This window comes from Bactrocera tryoni, chromosome 2, assembly GCF_016617805.1.
Source record: "Bactrocera tryoni isolate S06 chromosome 2, CSIRO_BtryS06_freeze2, whole genome shotgun sequence".
Classification (NCBI taxonomy): domain Eukaryota; kingdom Metazoa; phylum Arthropoda; class Insecta; order Diptera; family Tephritidae; genus Bactrocera; species Bactrocera tryoni.
Genome location: NC_052500.1, coordinates 37,930,455 through 37,951,527, shown reverse-complemented (window position 1 = coordinate 37,951,527; position 21,073 = coordinate 37,930,455). Strand labels below are relative to the sequence as shown.

General features: G+C 34.8%; 1 long non-coding RNA gene and 2 pseudogenes across 1 annotated transcript; 2 read left to right on the top strand and 1 right to left on the bottom strand.

Moving 5' to 3' along the window:
* The first annotated feature begins 7,139 nt into the window (after positions 1–7,139).
* LOC120769852 lies at positions 7,140–7,333 on the top strand (annotated as a pseudogene).
* A 2,633-nt stretch (positions 7,334–9,966) lies between these two features.
* LOC120769667 lies at positions 9,967–10,368 on the bottom strand. Its single transcript, XR_005704871.1, has 2 exons — positions 10,197–10,368; positions 9,967–10,139 (listed from the first exon to the last, which is right to left on the bottom strand). It is a non-coding gene; the product is annotated as an uncharacterized LOC120769667 (long non-coding RNA).
* A 10,222-nt stretch (positions 10,369–20,590) lies between these two features.
* On the top strand, positions 20,591–20,790 carry LOC120769838 (annotated as a pseudogene).
* Positions 20,791–21,073: the final 283 nt, after the last annotated feature.

The following is a 21,073-nucleotide window of genomic DNA, read 5'->3' as shown; positions in this document are numbered from 1 at the left end:
AAGCACACATTGGTTTTTTTGGCACGATTCCGATTACTTTGGCGGAGGGGTAAAAAAACCGAATTTCCGTATAAATAGGGGATGTACGGATAGGGGAGCTTCTCCAGAGGAGGAATATCCAAAAATAATGAAAAAATTACTAATATTTTTGAAAATATTCACGATTAAAAGTTCAAAAATTTGCACTAAGAAAACACGTTATTTCTCTATGTTTCACAAAATTTTTTCACATTTTTTACTTTGTGTATTTAAATACACACTCTAAGCTTTGAAATAAGCTTACATTTCACTTTTATTTTGCTATATTTTACCTAAATTTATTAATTTAGAAATCACTTAGCACACTCATCGTTGAAAAGGTTAGATTGTTTACAATTATGAGGAAAACGAGCCTTGCCACATCTTAAACGGTAAATATGTAGGATTTTTAACAATTTTTCCTTGTTTGTTTTATCGCGTGATTCTTTTTTCTATATTAACTATAAAAAAATACTTTCTACATATGTATAAGTGTAGTACGTAATTTATCTGACTGAAGTACTTTCGCGAAGTACTCCTTTCTGCTTTGGCGGCTTTCGGCCGCGCTTTAAAAAAATAACCCTGGTCGAGCGAATACCCAGGGTGACTGAAGTACTTTCGCGTAGTACTCCTTTCTGCGTTAAAAATAAAAAATATATTGACTTTTTGTCATAAAGTGGTGAAAGTGGTTATATTCTTTGGTTATTATGCACTCATATTCAAACAAAATTTAAATTTTCGTTATAAAATTGATAAATTTTGATTATTATTTCTGTCAGCGATTTCCATTTATTTTTTATGATACATTGGTTTGTATTTTAGGTGACGATGTATATATTATTATATTTAAAATATGAGTTTTGGATATAAAGTGGTTATATTTTACGGTTATCATGCACTCATACATATTGAAACAAAATTTGAGTTTTCGTACTGTACCGTAACCTTACAACCTTTATTACGTAACATTATTATATAATATTACTTATACATATGTACATATAATATTGTTATATAATATTACTAATACATGTATATAATATTACTTATTTGCTTAATAAATTTAAAAAAGAAAATATCCATATGCATGAATAGAGGAATTTCAGCGAATTGCCTTGTCATCACATGGCAGCGCTCCATTCCTTCGTAATTTTTGGTAAACAAATGAGGTTCAAACGAGTGTAAAATGTAATTTTTAAAATAAAGATTTTTTAAATAAAAAAACCTGCTAAAAGTGTAAAATGCGGATTTATTTAAAAGATCATAGTGTAATTTAATTAATTTGAAGGGAAAAATGTGAATAAAGTGGGTTTAACGTGGTGAAATAGCTTCTTGAAATGTTCAAATTTTGCGAATTTTTGAACTTTAAGGTCGAATATCTTTGTAAACTAAGCGTTTGCGGTACCTATAACCCTATATATTTTTTAATCAGGAGGACTTCACCTTCCTCTTACAACGGTACCTTCAAATCGCGGCACCAAAGAAATCGGAATTGTGCCGTTTTTTTAATAACATTAACTTCATTTGCACTTACCTTTCCGTTTTTTGGGCAAAATTTTGCCAATATAGTCTTTTCCCCTTCCAATAACGTGCACTTAATAATTTTTTATTCTGCCGTTTTTTGTGTTGATCGATCAGCTGTTCCCCTCCTCGTGTTTTCATTTTCCTTTTGTATTGCAAATTGCCAAGCATCGAAAACACAATTCAGCTGTTTTTTCTTATGGTTTTGGCATTGCCAAACATCTTTTTTGTTGTTTTTTTTTTTAATTTTTATTTTATTTAAGTAGTAAAGTTTGGGACAGAACATATACACTAAAGGGTGTTTCCAAACTATTCTCTCGCAGAGGATATGGCCTCTGAAAATAGTATTGGGCTAACACCGGAGAATCCTTTCCGAAGGAACTCCAAAATAATGAGAACGCCGCCCAATGGTAAAAATGAGGAGTCCGCCGCTGCTGGACCAAATAAGCGAGGAGATATTGCTGCCCAAGAAAGCAAAGGAGCTTGAAAAAGATGAAACGGTTAGCATCCTTTACAACCTCAGCAAAAAAATTAAAGAGTTAGAAATGATGATGGCCGGCCAAAAGCATATCAATCAAGCTATGCGCGAATTAGTAAGCAGCATAGTGACATTATATGCCAAAACGGAAAAATTGGGAAATCAAGCGAGAAGAGTTATGTTAGGGAAACCATCGCAAGTATTCAACATTGGAAGAGATGATAATACCCCTAAAAGAATGCGAGAGGCACCAGGCTATCTACCACCTACCAAAAAGCAGAAAAATGTAAACGAAAAGCCGCAATTGTTGTACAGTGGAGCAGCAAAATCAACCCAAGAGAATAATACGACTAGTCTAACCACAAGTGAAAGATGGGAAGATGTTGTAAAAAAGAAGAAACCTTTGGAAAGGAAAATCAGAACAAAACCAGATGCCATAATCATAACAAAGAAGGATGGTGCATCGTATGCAGATATTCTGCGAAAAATTAAGAGTGACAGCGGGCTTGAAGTACTGGGTTCAAATGTAACCCTAATTCGCAAAACGCTAAAAGGAGATTTACTTATTGAACTTAAAAATCGAGCAGAGATGATGGCCGAATCTTTCCAAAGCGCCCTGGAGGGGGTGGTTGGCGAAATGGCTAAGATACAGACCCACAACGTCACGATTACGTGCAAAGACCTCGATGAAATTACAACTACCGAAGAAATCTGCGCAGCACTAAAAATAGAGTGCGGAATCGAAAATCTGGAGATATCGAGTGGGAAAAGTCTGCGAAAAACGCGTAGTGGCACGCAAATAGCACTTGTATGCATGCGTGCTCAAGATGCCAAGGCCGCACTTAAAATAGGGAAAATAAAGATTGGGTGGTTGATCTGTCACCTTCGAGAATATTCGCCTGTTCCCAGATGCTATAAGTGTTTCCACCTGGGTCACATGGCGCGAAATTGCTGCAGCTCGACAGACAGATCTTCACATTGTACACGTTGTGAAACCGCGGGACATTTAGCGAAGGTATGCACAATCGTTCCGAGCTGCATGCTCTGCAAAGGGGAGCACTCCGTATTGAGCACGACTTGCCCAAAATACCTCAAGATGATGAAGTCTCTAAGTAAATGAGGATAATACAATTAAACCTTAACCATTGTGCAGCGGCTCAGGATTTGCTAGAACAGACAGTCATAGAAGAGAACATTGATGTCGCCATACTAACTGAACAATACTCCCAGCATCCGGAAAGCACATGGATTGCAGATAAATCTGGCAAAGCAGCAATATGGTCCTGCAAAGGTCAACCTTTTAAGACCTGCTCCAGAGAAGCTCATAACTGCTTCACATGGGCGAATATACATGGGATATATTTTGTAAGTTGCTATGCTCGTCCCAGCGCAGCAATCACCGAAGATTTTCTTTTAAGACTTTCATTTGAAGGCAAAACATTGATCATAATAGCGGGTGATTTTAATGCTTGGTCAACTGCATGGGGCACAAAATACGTACCAAAAAGGGAATAAAGGATCTATCATTGACATTATGTTTCCAAATGTTTCGCTTAGTAGGCACATTAAGTGGGCTGTGTCAAACATATACACAAACAGCAATCATATGGCAATTATAGCACAATTCTCGTACTCCCGTGAGCCCGAACTTCTTAGCAGAAACACTTTCCGAAAGCGAAGCTGGAAGCAACAGGAGTTCGACTCAGACTTGTTTGAGCTAGTCTGGACTGCATCAAAAGTATCAGGTGACGACGCCGCCCACTTGGTATCGACAATGCGAATGATACGAACGAAAATCGCCTCAGAGATGAATTCAAAAGCCACAAGAAGCTCCTAAAGTCGGCAATTACCCGGAGCAAAAAATCATGTTTTGAGAAGCTCTGTGAGGAAGCAAACATTGATCCTTGGGGAACTGCTTACAAAATCTGTATGTCGAGATTTAAAAATAAGCAGCAGCCACCTAAAGATGCCTCTTTTATGGGAAAAGTCGTCGAAACATTGTTCCCGAGACACGACCGGATTTCCTATGTTAAGCGACGAAACGAAGCTGCAGTTTCACCCCCGTTAGTCACGGAAGAAAAGCTATTGGCCATAGCTAAGAAAATCAAAAACACCAAAGCGCCTGGGTTGGATGGGATACCAACTATAAGGTATAAGCAATAAGCTCAAAACCTCAACTATTCGCTAAAATGTACAACGCGTACATAAAGGAAGAGGTGCTCCCCGACGAGGGAAAGTACAGCGATTGGTTCTGCTTCCAAAACCAAAGAAACCACCTGAAGAACCCTCATCGTACCGACCACTGTGTATGCTGGACACAATGGGCAAAGTGTACGAAAATATAATAAGAAACCGCTTGGAGTTAGCAATCCAGAAAGCCGACGGATTATCAGAGAGACAATACGGCTTTATAAAGAAGAGATCCACTATTGACGCACTACGAGAAGTCGTTGATACTGCGAAATGTGCAGTAAGTAGCAAAAGATGGAAAGGTGGCACAAAAAAGTACTGCGCGCTGATTACCCTGGATGTCAAGAATGCGTTCAACTCGGCAAAATGGGCACATATAATCAAAGCCCTGGATGAAATACGCGCCCCTGAATACCTCATAAACATTACATTGAGCTATTTTAAAAACAGAACGCTGTTTTTTGATACAGACGAAGGTACTAAGAGCTACACTATCTCGAGTGGAGTACCCCAAGGGTCGGTGTTAGGCCCACTATTATGGAACCTCATGTATGACGGGGTGCTAAAAAGACAGCAACCAACAGACGTGAAACTAATAGCGTATGCAGACGATCTCATGGTAGTAGCAGTGGCCAAACAATTAGCCGACCTTAGAAACAAATGCAATGAGTGCTTAAATGGTCTACGGCATTGGTTCTCTTCTGTGAGTCTGGAACTGGCGGAGCAAAAAACTGAAGTTTTGCTCATAAGCACCAGGAAGGTAGAAGAACAAATAGAGCTCACCATAGGGGAGTGAGAGATTACTTCGCAGCCGCAGCTGAAGTATCTGGGAGTAATATTAGATTCTAAACTAAAATTTAAAGAACACCTGGAGTATTCCTCCAGTAAAGCAAACAAAATTTACAATGCTCTATCGAGAATGATGACCAATACAGGCTGTGTGCATTCCAGCCGGCGATTCTTAATAGCGAAAGCAATGAGTTCCGTAATACTGTACGCAGCACCAGTATGGATACAGGCAATGGACATAAAGGCGTATGCTAAACAAATAATTGCAGTGCATAGGATTTCTACAATTCGAGTAATAAGTGCTTACCGGACTACATCAACCGACGCTGCTGAAGTACTAGCCAGCATGCCGCCCATTGACATCCAGGGAGATGAACTCGAGCGTTTATCATCTATCAGCGCCTAAAACAGTATCGGCAAAGACAGAGGAGAGGACCATAAGCATTAAAAGGTGGCAGGAGCGGTGGAATTCCTCATCCAAACTGCTTTGGACCCACCGACTGATACCGGACATCCACTCGTGGATAGACAGACGACATGGGGACCTAGACTTTTATCTGACCCAAATACTTAGTGGACATGGGTGCTTTAGAAGCTACCTTTTCAGATTCCACAATGGCATTAGTCCGAACTGTCCGACATGTACAGAGCATATAGAAGACTCTGAGCATGTACTATTTTATTGCCCTCGATTTTCAAATACAAAGGAAAAACTAAAAACCACACTCGGTGGTAGTTTTACGGTCGATAATTTAACGACACTCATGTGTCAGCCGACTGATAATTGGAAAGCTGTCAGCGAAGCGTCAGCATCCATAATGACAAAACTGAGACTTTTTGAACAAATTAGGCGTCCGTCAGTCCGTACAATAGAGGAGACTTAAATGTCCTGTCCCTCCCACGAAGTAATACTTAAACGGTGGTTCCGTGGGAGAGTCTTGAGTTGGGAGTAGGTTAGGTTTAGCGGATTAAAGTTCCGCACTCCGGCTTTCGATGCTTCCCCCTATTATACAAAAAAAAAGAACTCTTGGTAAAAAGGACCCATTGGTATCTTCAAGGATAATATCAGCCGATATCGGAACGTTTGTCGTCCGAAAGGCAAAGAATTGCATTCACAGTCTACAAAAAGACCGTTAAACACGGTGGTGGCAACATAATGGTCTGGGGCTGCTTTTCGTGGTATGGTGTAACATAAATAGATTCGAATATAAAGATATCTTGGAAAACACGATGCTGCAATATGCTGAGGAAAGTATGCCACTTATATGGAAATTTCAGCAGGATAATTATCCTAAGCATACGTCGAGGTTGGTAAAAGATTGGTTCCAGGACAATGGTGTGACTTTTCTTAAAAGGCCATGTCAATCTCCCGAGTTGAATCCAATTAAAAACTTTTGGGGAAGCTAAAGCAACGGATTGGGAAGCAATCGTTCCAAAATAAGGATCAGTTAGGGAGTTTTGTTGAAAAAACCTGGTACGAGCCTACAATTGATACGTGGCGCAAACTTATCTCCAGTTTTCCAAAACGAATCTCAAAAGGAATTGAAAATAATGGCGAATATACCAGATACTGATGAAAGAAGTAAATAAAAATCAAATAGGAGCCAGAAAACTCAAATTAATACGTTTTTTCATTCACAGATACCTGATGTACTTATTATTATATTTTGTCCACCCATATTTTTTGTCTTTTTGAAGTTATACTTCTTATACGAGTTCGGAAAAGGTTGAGTTAAATTCATAAATGAGCAACCTCTACCAACAACACAATGTTGCCATGCTTATGCTATTGTTGTTTTTGTAGAACAATGTTTCAATTTTTGGTTGGTGACATATTCAATTAAAAATAAATTCTGTTGGGATTCGAACCTACGTGCTCGTCGTAACTTTACAAGCGCTTACCACCAACACCTCCATTGACAATTGCATTGCGTTGTCGTAATTATGGTTTGGTTATGCATGAAAGAAATATACAATGGATCGCGGATTGTTACTTCTTTCCTTGCTGCTGCGCATATGTATGTTTGTATGCTTGTGTATTATTGAAGTTATACTTCATTTTCTTTCGTTTGTCTTTCATGTCTGCGAATTCTCAACTATTTTGTGTGACTTTTGTTTGAAATACTCTGCGTTGGCCTTTGAAAAATTAAGACTATACATCATTTCTGTAGTTAGTCTTCATTGTTTGGAAATCGACCCGCGATGACGAGGTATATCGTTTTATCTGACAGCGTGAGATTTATGAACTTCATTTCTAATTTTGTTTTGTGGCATATTAGAAATGATGTTTCTTCGAATATCGCTCACTTACAACGGATAAAACGACTTCTGAGTGGTGCTTTTAATAAATAAATTCCAAGGTTTTGCACAAAAATAGTGCAGTCAATAAGTACAGTACGCTTATGTATGCTTGCGCATTACTTTTCTTTCGTTTGTCTTTCATTTTTGCGAGTTCTCAACTTTTTTGTGTGACTTTATTTCTTTCGTTTCTGTTTCATTTCTGCGAATTCTTTGAATTTCTGAACGCGCGCATGCGTATACATACATTCATATGAGCATGTGCAGATACACAAGATAGAATAGAAGATGTATGCCTTTTAACATCGTATACTATACTAATAAATTTTTTTCTTACTAATAGAAATTAAATTTAGCACAGCAATATTATGTATATGTATATTAGGTAAATTATGTGATAAATTTAATTTCTATTAGTAAGAAAAATATTTATTAGTATAGTATACGATGTTAAAATGCAAAAATTAAAGACTAAGTCCGTCGAGATTCGAACCTGCGTTCACATTGTGACTTTTCATGTACTACTTTCCATCAACACCACCATTGACACTTTCGTGGCGTTGTCTTAAGTATGCAGCAAAGTTATAATATTGGCTGTTAAGAGTGATGAAGGAGGGATTTGATTTTCATTTATGCGGAGTACTACTTAGCCGGAATTGACTGTACACATGAATCAGGAAAATTGAATATTTTCTTTGAAACATTTCTTGAATTGAAAATCGACAAATAAACTATGTTGTCAATTTTATTCTAATATATTTTAATACTTATATTTCCGAGGTTGTCAGTTTTTCCTTCCCATACATTTCAGAAATATATTCAATTTATGATTTTTAGCTTTTGAAATCGTCGCGAAAAGACGCTTGTAGGCAAGGCATGCTCGGGGAGGTGTAATGGCAATAATTGTAATTTTTGCGGGTGACATATCCACATGTGAACGCATGTAAGTATGTATGTTGTGTATGCATTGTTTGTGTGGGAATGTCATACGCACATATTTACATGTGTACTCATATTGTAAGTATGTATGATGATTTTTGAGACATTGTTGTTTTTCCAGAAGAATGTTTGTATTTTTTTTTACATGAGTACGCATATATTATTTGTGTGAGAATGTCATACGTACATACATACATATGTGTGTACGTAAATACAGAGAAGCGCGCGCTTTTTATATTACTGATAAATGATAATATCTTGATTTGAAATTGATTTGTACTTGAATACATACATATCTGCAGGATAGATGTGTATGAAAGTTTTAAATGATAAGAGGTATGATTTCATATATTATTATGGTAATATATTATGTTTTTAGGATATTACTATAATTTTTCATATATGTATATAGCATATATACATGCATACGAAATTATATAATATTATCAAAGATAAGGAATGTTTAAAAAGTAGCTCATTTGCCCATTAACTACAAATATTACCATGAAAATAGCATGATTTAATAATAATGTTATCAATTTTGCATGAATTCACAAAAATTCGCAAAATTATATTCATATCAATTGATATGATAGCATGTAAAAGTATAAAAATATAAGCCAAAAGGCCAACATGCGTCTGTAAAAGCAATGTACATATATGTATTTCTGAGCATAATTTTCATTCAATGCTCAGCTCTGTTCACAAATTTATGTTAAAATTTCTCCCGCCGAGCCAAAAGTGGTTAAATCCACTAATAGAAAATTCATGGCTCTTGACAGTTCACACCAGAGATAAAGAGATGTTTAACTCCTCTCTCACTGGAAGTGAGAGAGCAATTGCTAAACGTCAAAACCTACTGAACTTTGACAGCTAATCGAGTTCAGTAGGTTTTGACGTTTATCAATTGGAAACGAGCGAAGGCCAGATTGAAATCTTACCAAAAAAAATGTGTAAACGGAGGGATTTGTTGCATCGTTCAAGACCACTTATAAAAAATGTTAAACAATGAAAGTTAAATAAATTTGTGAAATTTAAAGATATTTGATGAAACGTTTTGTAATTTGAAGCATCATAGTTTTATTTTCAATGGAAAATGATTAAAAACATTTAATGATTGAGAGCTAACAAGCTTAAATCCTATTATTGGGTACTGAAAGGACAAAAGTCAGTTGTTATAATATTCTTTAAAAAGATTTAATTAGTTTCTTCGTATAATAAATAACCACTATTTAGTAATTTTTATTCGTACTAAATGTTGGGTATTGGGTTGATAAATACCCAAAAATTGTTATTTCGTTCAATCTGACAATAATGGAAAATGTTATAAAAAACGCTAATTTTGAGGCGCTCTCACACTGGAATAAGTTTGACATCCCTTTATTCCTGGTTCACACGCTTGTCCGTAGTTGAACCTTCTCTATATTATACGTTCTCTGGTTAAAGTAAAGTGAAAGAGAATGAGAAAAAAACTCGAACAGAGTTGCGCAACACAAGTTGCTCGTGTGAATGTAATGGGAGACAGCAAAAGAGAATCGCCCGAGAATTAGCAACAAAAGTTGACGCGTGTAGTAATAGACTTTCAAGTGCACATGTCATCAGTGCTGCCAACTTTTCACCAGGAAAAAAAGCTGTTTTTGACGGGAAGAATGGAGAAAAAAGCTAAAAAAATTATTAAAAAAATCCAAAAAAAAATCTAAAAACAAATGTATCAAAAATAAGAAAAAATGTCTAAAAAAAATAACAATTTATTAAGTTCATTTTTGTTTAGAAGATTTCCATTAATTTATCTATATCGTCTTGGTCTGTCTCATTTTCGTATGACATATTCGTGCCTATCATCTGCAGATATTTTACAGGCACTTCATAGTCGACGCAGCATTTTCCCATCCTTCGAAATCCATTTCTGTATATTAAAATAAAAATGAATAGAATATATCTTTTTCTTGAAATAACACTTTACCTTATGCTTAGAATGCTGTTAGTCGTGGCTAGGACTATTGAATTTCGTAATTTTGATTTAATTAGGTTAACCTGGCTAAAAACCCTTTCTATCTCCGCGTTTGACCAGGGTAAACACAATATTTGAATGGCCACAGTTGCCAACTCAAAAAATCTGCGGTTTCCACCAGAATCTTTAAAGTTTAGCAGATAGAATTTACGCGCCCTTTTTAAATAGAGATGGAACCACTAAATAGAGATTACATTCGCGTATATCGAGAAAAACAATCGATCCGCCACCACATTTTCTGGTTTGTTTGTAAGTGACTATCGTAAAGCTGCCACTTTTTCATATTTTTTGTACTTAAGTGTTAACAACACAAAAAAAAGTCAGAAAAAGCCCACTGAATTTCTAAAAAAGCCAGAATTCCCGCTTTTCCCAATTCCCCCCAATTCTCAAATTTTTCCAGCAGTTAGCCTTCGAAAAAAGCCAGTTTTGACGGGAAAAAATTCAAATTGGCAGCACTGCATGTCATTTGTAATCAATTGCCCAAACCTAAGTAAATATGTACATATGTTTCTTATATTTCTTGAGTGTATGCGTATTACATATTAATGCATGCGTGCCTCATACATATACTTATGTATGTATGTTGCATATAAATGCATATATTTTTATGTGTTTATTTATGTACTTATGTTTTGTATTGTCTCTGCCTTATCTAATTTATGTGGACTGTATAATTTATTACAATAACTAGAATATTTCTTATCTTATTTAACATTTGTAAAGAATATAAAAATTTCTAAATATGAGCGTATTGGTACATTCCGCCTTTTTGAAACAATGAACATGTTCAATTTTGAACACTGCCCTTCCCGAAGAACATAGCTTTAGTAAATGCAGTCAGTTTTGAATGGTTTTTCGTAGTAACCGTGCCGTTACAAAATTTTGTAAAAATGTCAGAAGTTTGCTTTATTTGCAATGAATCTTTGACTGAAAATGAAATTGTGGTTGTTGATCGTGGGATCGATGAATATTTGAAGGACAAAACATCTGTACCGATACATAAGCAGTGCCGTAAAGCATACACCCGAAAGAGCAGAAGCGCTGCAGCTAAAATACAACGTGAGGCCGAGTTAGCTACCACATCAGGGGTTAGTCCTCCTCGTACTAGAGCACGAGGTAATATGTATGTATATCGTCTTTTTGTTTCAAGAAATATTGTTTGTTCTGTGGTTTTGAAGGCTGAAATGAAAAAAGCTCAGTATCTTCACATTTTGCTCGCTACGGTCGGCAACTGAGGAAGGGAGGAACGAAATTGCCTGCTTCTGCTATAACTCGTCAGCAGATGTTATCCTCACTAATGGAATTCGTGTTCTCCTTGCTATTTATGGAGCTCAAAAAAAATTAAATCGATAGACAAGTATCGATATTTGAGTTTCCTGAAAAACACAGAAACAATAAGAAAGTGCAGTTATCTTGTCTCCCTCCAACATTTGCTTCTGCTTATCAACACTTGCTTCGTGTGTGCAAATGTGGCTAGGCAATAATCTAAATCCTGAAGATTGGGGCTGAAAAGGTATGAATAAAAGTTTGGAGCGAATTGAGACTTTACTGCCCCCTGCTCCAGAAAAATTACTCAATACAGTTTTTTGTAATTGCAAAAAATGCTGCACAAAGAATTGCGGGTGCAAAAAAGTTGGATTGTATTGTTCAACGGTATGTAGCAATTGTCAAGGCCAATCTTGCACGAACATTGAATCAAATGCAACATATGTAGATTGTTTCGAAATTGATGAGGATATAACTGATAGATCTCTCTTCTTGGAGCAGTCGACACAAATCGAGCAAGAGGAAGAAACGAGTGACGATGAAGAACTTGATGATAAATGAAGAAGTAATTTTCTAGCTGTTAAAATTTTCATTTAATTTAAATAAAAAATATTTCTTCTTTAGATCAAAATATATTGTGGAGCATGCCTACTGGGGAAACCACGTTAAAAAATGCGCCGTGTACACTACCTCAGAGGTGGTGTGGAAATGTGTGCATATAGTCGAAAATACGACTTTCCTGCGGTCTAAAGATCACGATATCTCGAAAAAGATGCTTTGTAGAGGAAAATGTGTTTTCTCTCTTTTTTGTGACTATAGTGAAACACTAGGTTTTCAAACTCTCAAAACTGAAAAAACTGCCTGCCATACATACGTATACGTGTGATCATAGATCTCTGTTGCGCTCATATAATAGTGTCAAATAAAAAAAGTATATCTGAGCTGCTCTAATATCCCCAATCGACAGCTGATGCATGGTTTCATATTAGAATTCTAAACAAACATTTTAAATTTAAATTTTTTTATTTATTCTTCATTAATATACAATTTTTACAGAATTATTTCTTATTGTATTATTACAATAATTATTATTAACAAATTTATAGTTTTACCTAAATATTTATATGTATATAAAAACATATTTAATAAAAAAATTATTAATATCTGAAAATAAAGAATAATTAAATAGAACTCGTAATATTTAAAAGAAAAAGAAAGAAAGATTAATTAAATAAAAATTATAATAATTACTGAAAGAAAATATTAATATTGTCTGATCATTTAAAATACAAAACCAGGGTTTTCATTTGCTACTCCGTAGCAGCAAAATTTGTAGAACTATTGCTATGTTATAATTAGCTACCGCTCTCACTTTTACGGGAGCCATAGCAGATCAATGTAAAAGTATGTGCTCTGCTCTGGTCGAAATTTTGTTAGGTAAAAAGTTATAGCTGTTGCAAAAGCCAAAAGTGAAGTGCTGTGCTCTGATTTGGCGTAGCGGGAGCAAAAAATTGGGAGTGGTAGTAGAGCAGAGCTAATTGAAATTTGCTTGTGCTACAGCTCTCGCATGTGTACCATATGTAGCACATACATACTTACTTAACAATTTATATTTGCAGCTTCTGATAATACTGCTGCTGCTGCTGCTATTTCAAATTCTGTTCTTATTTCCAATGCTATAAAAACAAATGAAGTAATTATTTGCAAATTATTGTTAAAAAATCGCATAAAATTCATCCGATTTTCTTTTGTCACTATTGACAATTATGTTTTCTTATTCGCACTCATTCAAATAAATCAAGAAATGAGATAACTCATCGCGAAAATATATTGTAAAACTATAAAATATTTAAATCCAAAATTATTATAAATATTACTTCGAATGCAATCATACATATCAATAAATATTACATAAGCCAAAAGGCCAAACTTGAAAGGAATGATCCAATAACTGTATACACACATTTTGCACTTCTTAACTTTGTAACGCCAAAATAAGCAAAAATTATTAAAAATGTAAGAAAATCCCTTTTTTGCCTAATATTACGTATTTTTTCAATGCCACATCCGTGTAAAAAAATTTAATGTCTTCAAATTTTCTTCTTAAAAATTCGTTTGTATTAGAAAAAGGTATCAGACCTACTATGTGACATGACATTTTTATTTTCTGTTTAATTTCTTCCATTTTAAATTAAACAGTCGTTTTTTAGGAATATCTGCTCAATAATATCGAATATGTTAGAAAATGGTAAATGCCCTACTCGGTGTTTTTCGGATCTGTTAGCCGTCCAATCGAGTGTCATAAAAAATTCGATTTGTTTTTTCTCATTCGTTTATGTTCTCTCCAATTCTACATGTTGAATTAATTCCTTCTTAAGTTTGCTTACTGCGTTTAATGTTTCTTCATCTAATTCGATTATAACCCTTTTCGACGATTTTGAGAAACCCTTCCAATTTCTTCTACTAAATACTTTGTTAATGGCTTTATGATGTGTACATATTTGTTTTCCTATAATAACCTATCATTCCTAAGAAACTTTCTAGTTGCCTTATAGCATTGAAAGACGGCAGCGTTAAACCAGATTAATTGCATTTTTCGGGATTAATTCAGGAGTTACCACAGCTAACTCCGTTGCTGAATCCAAAAATAACTCTCAAAATTTTATGGAGTTTGTGAGATTTTCGTTGGCAACATTGTTAAAAATGGCCAATTTTCATCTATTGTGAATGAAATACAAGCAACCCTGACAGCTGTTTATCAAGTTCTCAATATAATATCAATAAAACTTCTATGTTATGATGCAGTTTTAAAAATAATGTGTTGATATGCTTTTGTAATAAAAAATGGTTTGGTAAAAATTGGTCGGCTAACAACCGTAATGTTTATCTTCTATCAATTTTCATTGAAAATATTATAAAAAGGACAATGAGCTGTTTATGAGAGTTTCAAACTCGCATAGCTGCCTTCTGTCATCTACAAATTTGGATCTGATTAAGTGCGCAGTTAATCCGGATTAACGCTGCCGTCTGTCAAGGCTATTAGTGTCCTTATTACTTATGACTCCTTATTTATTGCAAGGTTACTTTTTAGCACAATATTCAATTTTAAATTCCTACTCGAGCGCCAATTAATAAAATTACACACTACCTTTTTGGTTGAATTCCAAATTGAGTCTGCTTTTATTTTACATATTCATTCTTTGTTTAACTTTTCTTACGCTTTAATGTGGGCAACAGAATTTGATGCAAAGAAGTTGCATTCTTTAATTCGGTATCCTGATTTTATTCTATAAACACGATTAAAATTGTTTGAGTTCAAATTTTATTGGTCAGATTTAATTCTGCGAAACAGTTATCGACTGATACTCAAAGCGAAGGGTTGTGTTTTTGTGCTGTTAGTGATTTTTGCTATTCTCTGACACTTTCGTTTTTGTAAGTGCATTCTAACCACAAGAAGTCTCATTTAAAGCTCGTGTTAAAGAGTGTTTAAATTACAAGAGATATGCCCACAGGGGGACACTCTCTTGGTGATAACAGGTTGGCCCTGACATAAGAAAAATTCATTTCCTCAGTTGTTAAATAATTTTTGTCGTTTGATAAAAAAACAGAATTTTATTATTCAAAATACAATTTTTATTCAATATAATCTTCCTGAACATTAATACAGCTGCTTCAACGATCCTCCAATGTGTGGATCCCATTCCTGAAGTGAGAATCCGAAAGGTCTGCAAAATACGCTTCAACAGCCGTTGTGACATCTTCATTTGATGAAAAACGCTTGCCACGCATAATTTTTTTGAGTTCCAGAAACGAATGGAATTCTCTCGGAGCCAAATCTGGTGAATACGGTGGATGCTCCAACAATTCGAACTTTAATTTAGCCATTGTCAGTTTGCAAGTAATCCTTTTTAAAACCCAAAATTTAACATAAAATATGGCTCACAATGTCTAATGAGATTTGTACAGCCTCTACTAAATCTCTCTCAGTCAATCGACGATCTTTCAAAACCATATCCTGTATTTTGGCTATTGTATCTGGTGATTGTACAAGTTTTGAATCGTCTTCAAGGCTTGTACAATCACGTTTAAATTCAGCAACCCATCTTTCTAATGTTTTAATTGTAGGTGAACGATCATTATACATTTTGACATTCGTTCGTGAATTTCTTTTGGTGCTACACCTTCCAAAAATAAGTACTTAGCACTGCTCGATATTAAATTTTTTCCATTGTAAAAAAATACTGTGACACGGTGACAATAAATAGATTGTAAGCAAAAAATAAAATCGATAGATTGAAATGATACATTACATACGTTCACATGAAGAGTGTACCAACAAAACAAAGTAGCAATGCCCTCTCTTACCGAACAACAAAACTTATTTACCTGGTAATGTGGTATGCAACAGTAAATCGACTTATAAGTCCGCATCAATTCGGTTTTCAAAAAGGATTAGGAGTAATAGACCCCCTGTTACAATTTCCATTAATTTGGCATCCCGTAACCACGTTTCAATTCAGAGCCTAGATTTGGAAAAGGGTTTCGACAGGGTTGGAGCACATTTGGTACTCAGTAAACTCAAGCACTGAAAAATTAGAAAAAAGTTTTACCATTGTAAAATATCTCTTATGCCATCGAAAATTTATCGTTTGTGCCAATAAATGCCAATTACAGTCTAACAAGTTGAACAATGGTATCCCTCAGGGTTCACCACTCTTGGCAACTCTCTTTATTATTACGTTTAATAAAGTCAGCTCCATAATTAGCACCAGGGATAATGGGATGCTCAACTTATTCCAGTGAGAGAGCGCCTCAAAATAAGAGTTTTTTATAGCATTTTCCGTTGTGGCCAGATCGAACAAAGCCAGATTGCAAATTATTATATATTGGACTTTTAATATATGGCGAAACTACTTAAATCCCTTTTTATGATTTTATGGTATATTACAACTGATTTTCGATCTTTCAATACTTAATAAGTTGTATTAATAAGTTGAAGTTGAATTAGTTCTCAATTAATAAATGTTTTTAATCATTTGTAATTGAAAATTACTTCTACTATGCATCAAATTGCAAAACGTTTCATGAAATATATTTAAATTTCGCATTTTTTTATTTTCATTCTTTTGCATTTTTTATTAGCGATCTTGACCGACGGCAACAAATCCCTCTGTTCACCTATATTTTTGGTATGATTTCAATCTGGCCGTTCCAGTCATTCCAATTAGCCGTTCTCTCATTTCAAGTGACAGGAGAGTTGGACATCTTTTTATCTCTGATTAGCACTAACCCACAAACCAGGAATAATGGGATGCCTAACTCCTCTCTCACTGGAAGTGAGAGAACAATTGCTAAACGTCAAAACCACCTAAACTTTGACAGTTGACTGGATTGGGGAGGTTTTGACGTTTAGCAATTGGAAACGAGCGATGGTCAGATCGAAATCTTACCAAAAAAATGTATAAACGGAGGGATTTGCTGCATCGTTCAAGACCTCTTATCAAAAATGCAAAACAATGAAAATTAAATAAATTTGTGAAATTTAAAGGTATTTGATGAAATGTTTTGTAATTTGAAACATCATAGTATTATTTTCAATTGAAAATTATTAAAAACTTTTAATAATTGAGAGCTAACAACCTTAAATCCTATTATTGGGTATTGAAAGGACAAAAGTCAGTTGTTATAATATTCTTTAAAAAGATTTAAATAGTTTCTCCATATAATAAATAACCACTATTTAGTAATTTATATTCGTACTAAATGTTGGGTATTGGGTTAATAAATGCCCAAAAATTGTTATTTTGTTCGATCTGGCCATAATGGAAAATGTTATAAAAAACGCTTATTTTGAGGCGCTCTCACACTGGAATAAGTTGGGCATCCCATTATTCCTGCCACAAACACTTTATCTGCGCAGATGACGCAGTGATCTTTACAAAAATTATAAAACTTAAGGCAAGTTAAACATACATTTTTCAAAATTCTAATGTCCGATTTCAGAGTCCATACTTAAGTTGTGCTTAGGATAAAACAGGAAAATAGTGTTTTACAGTTCATACTTAAGTTATGTTAAGTACTGAAAATGGGAGACTTAAGCATTGCTTCAGTAACAGCGGATTTTTGTTCTGAATTTTCAGTTATTTGTGAAAAGAAGAATAATAAGAAATAATTATTTGTGAGAAAATATGGAATCGGATTGGATTCCGCCACTTCCAATAGGTGCTTTGACTCGCTAGCGGTGAAATTCGAGTTTCTTTTGTTGTTTTCATCCATTTTCGATATAACTTTCCTCGCAAAATTATGTATTGTCCGTCATAATTTAAATATTTCAAACATATTTTTATGGCTGACATTTGTAAAACATATGTCGCCATATATCATAATAAAATTTTTTAGAAATTAAGCATTGACTGTGAAACGCAAAAGAGAACTTAGAGGGCAAACAGCGTGGCCGCAAAACCGTGGTCCGAATCAGCTGACACTTACCAATGTAAATAATCAGCCAACACCGCTTCTACCTCCTGTTTTACCGTAGATTTCCACGGTATTTGGATTTTCCCGTAGAAACATGTTAGCTAATTGTTCTCTCACAACACAGTGTTACCACTTTCGATATACTGTAATAATTATAAAAATTGTCTTCAATATGTTTGACATTTTCTTAAACTAACTAAAAATCTGAATCGAATGCTATTATTTATAAATATATAAACTATTTTTAATAGTTTGTTTCCAGTTTTGATATTTTATATGTATTATGAAAAATTGTAATTGAAAACTTAGATGTGTACAAAACTTTATATGCGTATTGAGCAATCAACATTGTTCAAATGAAAACAAACAAAAATGGCTGATTTCTACGGGCTCAACTTTTGACACATTTTGCATCAGAGATAAAGAGATCCCCAATTCTCCTGTCACTGGAAATGTGAGAACCGCTCACCTACCGAACTTTGACAGTTGACTGGATTGGGTAGGTTTTGTCGTTTCGCAATTGGAATGACTGGAACGGCCAGATTGAAATTATACCAAAAATATAAGTGAACGGAGGAATTTGTTGCCGCCGTTCAAGATCGCTAATAAACATTTAAAACAATGAAAATCAAAGAAATTGCGAAATTTAAATATATTTCATGAAGCAATTTGTAATTTGATGCATAATAGAATTAATTTTTATTACAAATGATTAAAAACATTTATTAATTGAGACTAACAGGCTGAATTCACCTTATTAAGTATTGAAAGATCGAAAGTCAGTTGTTTTAATGTACCATAAAATCATAAAAAAGGAATTAAGTAGTTTCGCTATATATTAAAAGTCCAATATATAATAATTTGCCATCGTAATAAATGTTGGGTATTTTAATTTAAAATGCCCAAAAATTCTTATTTTGTTCGATCTGGCCATAATGGAAAATGTTATACAAAACGCTTATTTTGAGGCGCTCTCACACTGGAATAAGTTGGGCATCCCATTATTCCTGTTTTGCATTCTACGGGCGGCAACTGAGGAAGGGAGGAGCGTATTTCGCTGTTTCTGCTATTAGTCCTCAACAATGCAATTTTATATGGGCACTACTTAAGTTTGGACTGTGAAACCTGGCATAAATGATGTCAATAAATCGTCATCTAAAATGCAAAATAACGTAACGTCAAAAAATTCTAAATTGAGTTTTTTATTGATTGCGATTCACCACATCATATTACATACTTATGTGTCACAAATTTAAAGCTTCTGCGATCAGAAATACCCAAGTTTTTAACATTTTGAAGTTATACTTCTTATACGAGTTCGGAAAAGGTTGCGATAGATTCAGGTTGCGCAACCTTGCTCAATATGAATCTACGCAATCTTGCTCAATATGAATCTACGCAACCTTGTCTGCGAAGATGTTCGAGCAGCAAGCGAAGCGGTGACAATCGGCGATCGTTTGTTCGTTTCTTTCGGCACAGCTCGGCTTTTCTACCAACAACACAATGTTGCCATGCTTATGCTGTTGTTGTTTTTGTAGAACAATGTTTCAATTTTTGGTTGCTGACATATTCAATTAACAATAAATTCTGTTGAGATTCGAACCTACGTACCTACGTGCTCGTCGTCACTTCTGAAGCGCTTACCACCTCGACCACCATTGACACTTGTATTGCGTTGTCCTAGTTATGGTTTGGTTATGCATGAAAGAAATATACAATGGATCGCCGATTGTTGGTGACATATTCATATGTGTACGCATATGTATGTTTGTATGCTTGTGCATTATTTGTTTGGCAATGTATGCAAATATATGTACATATAAGTATATATGAATGTATGAACATGCAAGTCAATGCGCGCACATGTAATAAGTATATTGATAAGTGATAAATAAAAAAATGAAAAAGTGATAAAAATAAATAGTATAAAATCATACCAATGAAAATTTATGCCGCAATTATTATATAGTAGTCCAAAAATATGACTTCTTATTCTTCCCAGAAATATATTTGTGAAAAAAAGGATCTTTATCCTTTTTTGAAGTTATACTTCTTATACGAGTTCGGAAAAGGTTGCGATAGATTCAGGTTGCGCAACCTTGCTCAATATGAATCTACGCAACCTTTTCTGCGAAGATGTTCGAGCAGCAAGCGAAGCGGTGACAATCGGCGATCGCTTGTTCGTTTCTTTCGGCACAGCTCGGCTTTTCTACCAACAACACAATGTTGCCATGCTTATGCTGTTGTTTTTGTAAAACAATGTTTCAATTTTTGGTTGGTGACATATTCAATTTAAAATAAATTCTGTTGGGATTCAAACCTACGTGCTCGTCGTCACTTTTGAAGCGCTTACCACCAACACCACCATTGACACTTGAATTGCGTTGTCCTAAATATTGTTTTGGTTATGCATGAAAGAAATATACAATGGATCGCCGATTGTTACCTCTTTCCTTGCTGCTGCTGCGCATATGTATGTTTGTATGCTTGTTCATTATTGAAGTTATACTCCTTTTTCTTTAGTTTGTCTTTCATTTCTGCGAATTCTCAACTATTTTATATGCCCTTTTATTGTAATACCCTGCGTTGGCCGTTGAAAAACTAAGGCTATGCTTTACAGGATTATTTCTGTAGTTAGTCTTCATTTACATTTTTTGGAAATCGACACGCGATGACGAGGTATGTCGTTTTATCTGACAGCGTGAGGTTTAAGAAGTTCATTTCTAATTTTGTCTTGTGGCATATTAGAATGATTTCTTCGAAAATCGTTCGCTAACAACGGATAAAACGACTTCTGAGTGGTGATTTTAATGAATGAATTATTTTTGGTTGAAACGCTCTGCGTTGGCCGTTGAAAAGTTAAGACTATACTTTTCAGGATCATTCATTTCTTCAAAGAAATTAATGACCTTTAGAAATATGCATATTTGCATTATTTCGTTGTCATTTTCATATTCGTAGCAATAGAAGTTCTATGGCATAAGTAAAGTAATGGCCGCCGATTGTCACCCCTTACCGCTGTAGCAGCTTCGCCTACAAACATGCGTAAATCCATATGTATGTATGTATACGTATGATCGTGAATA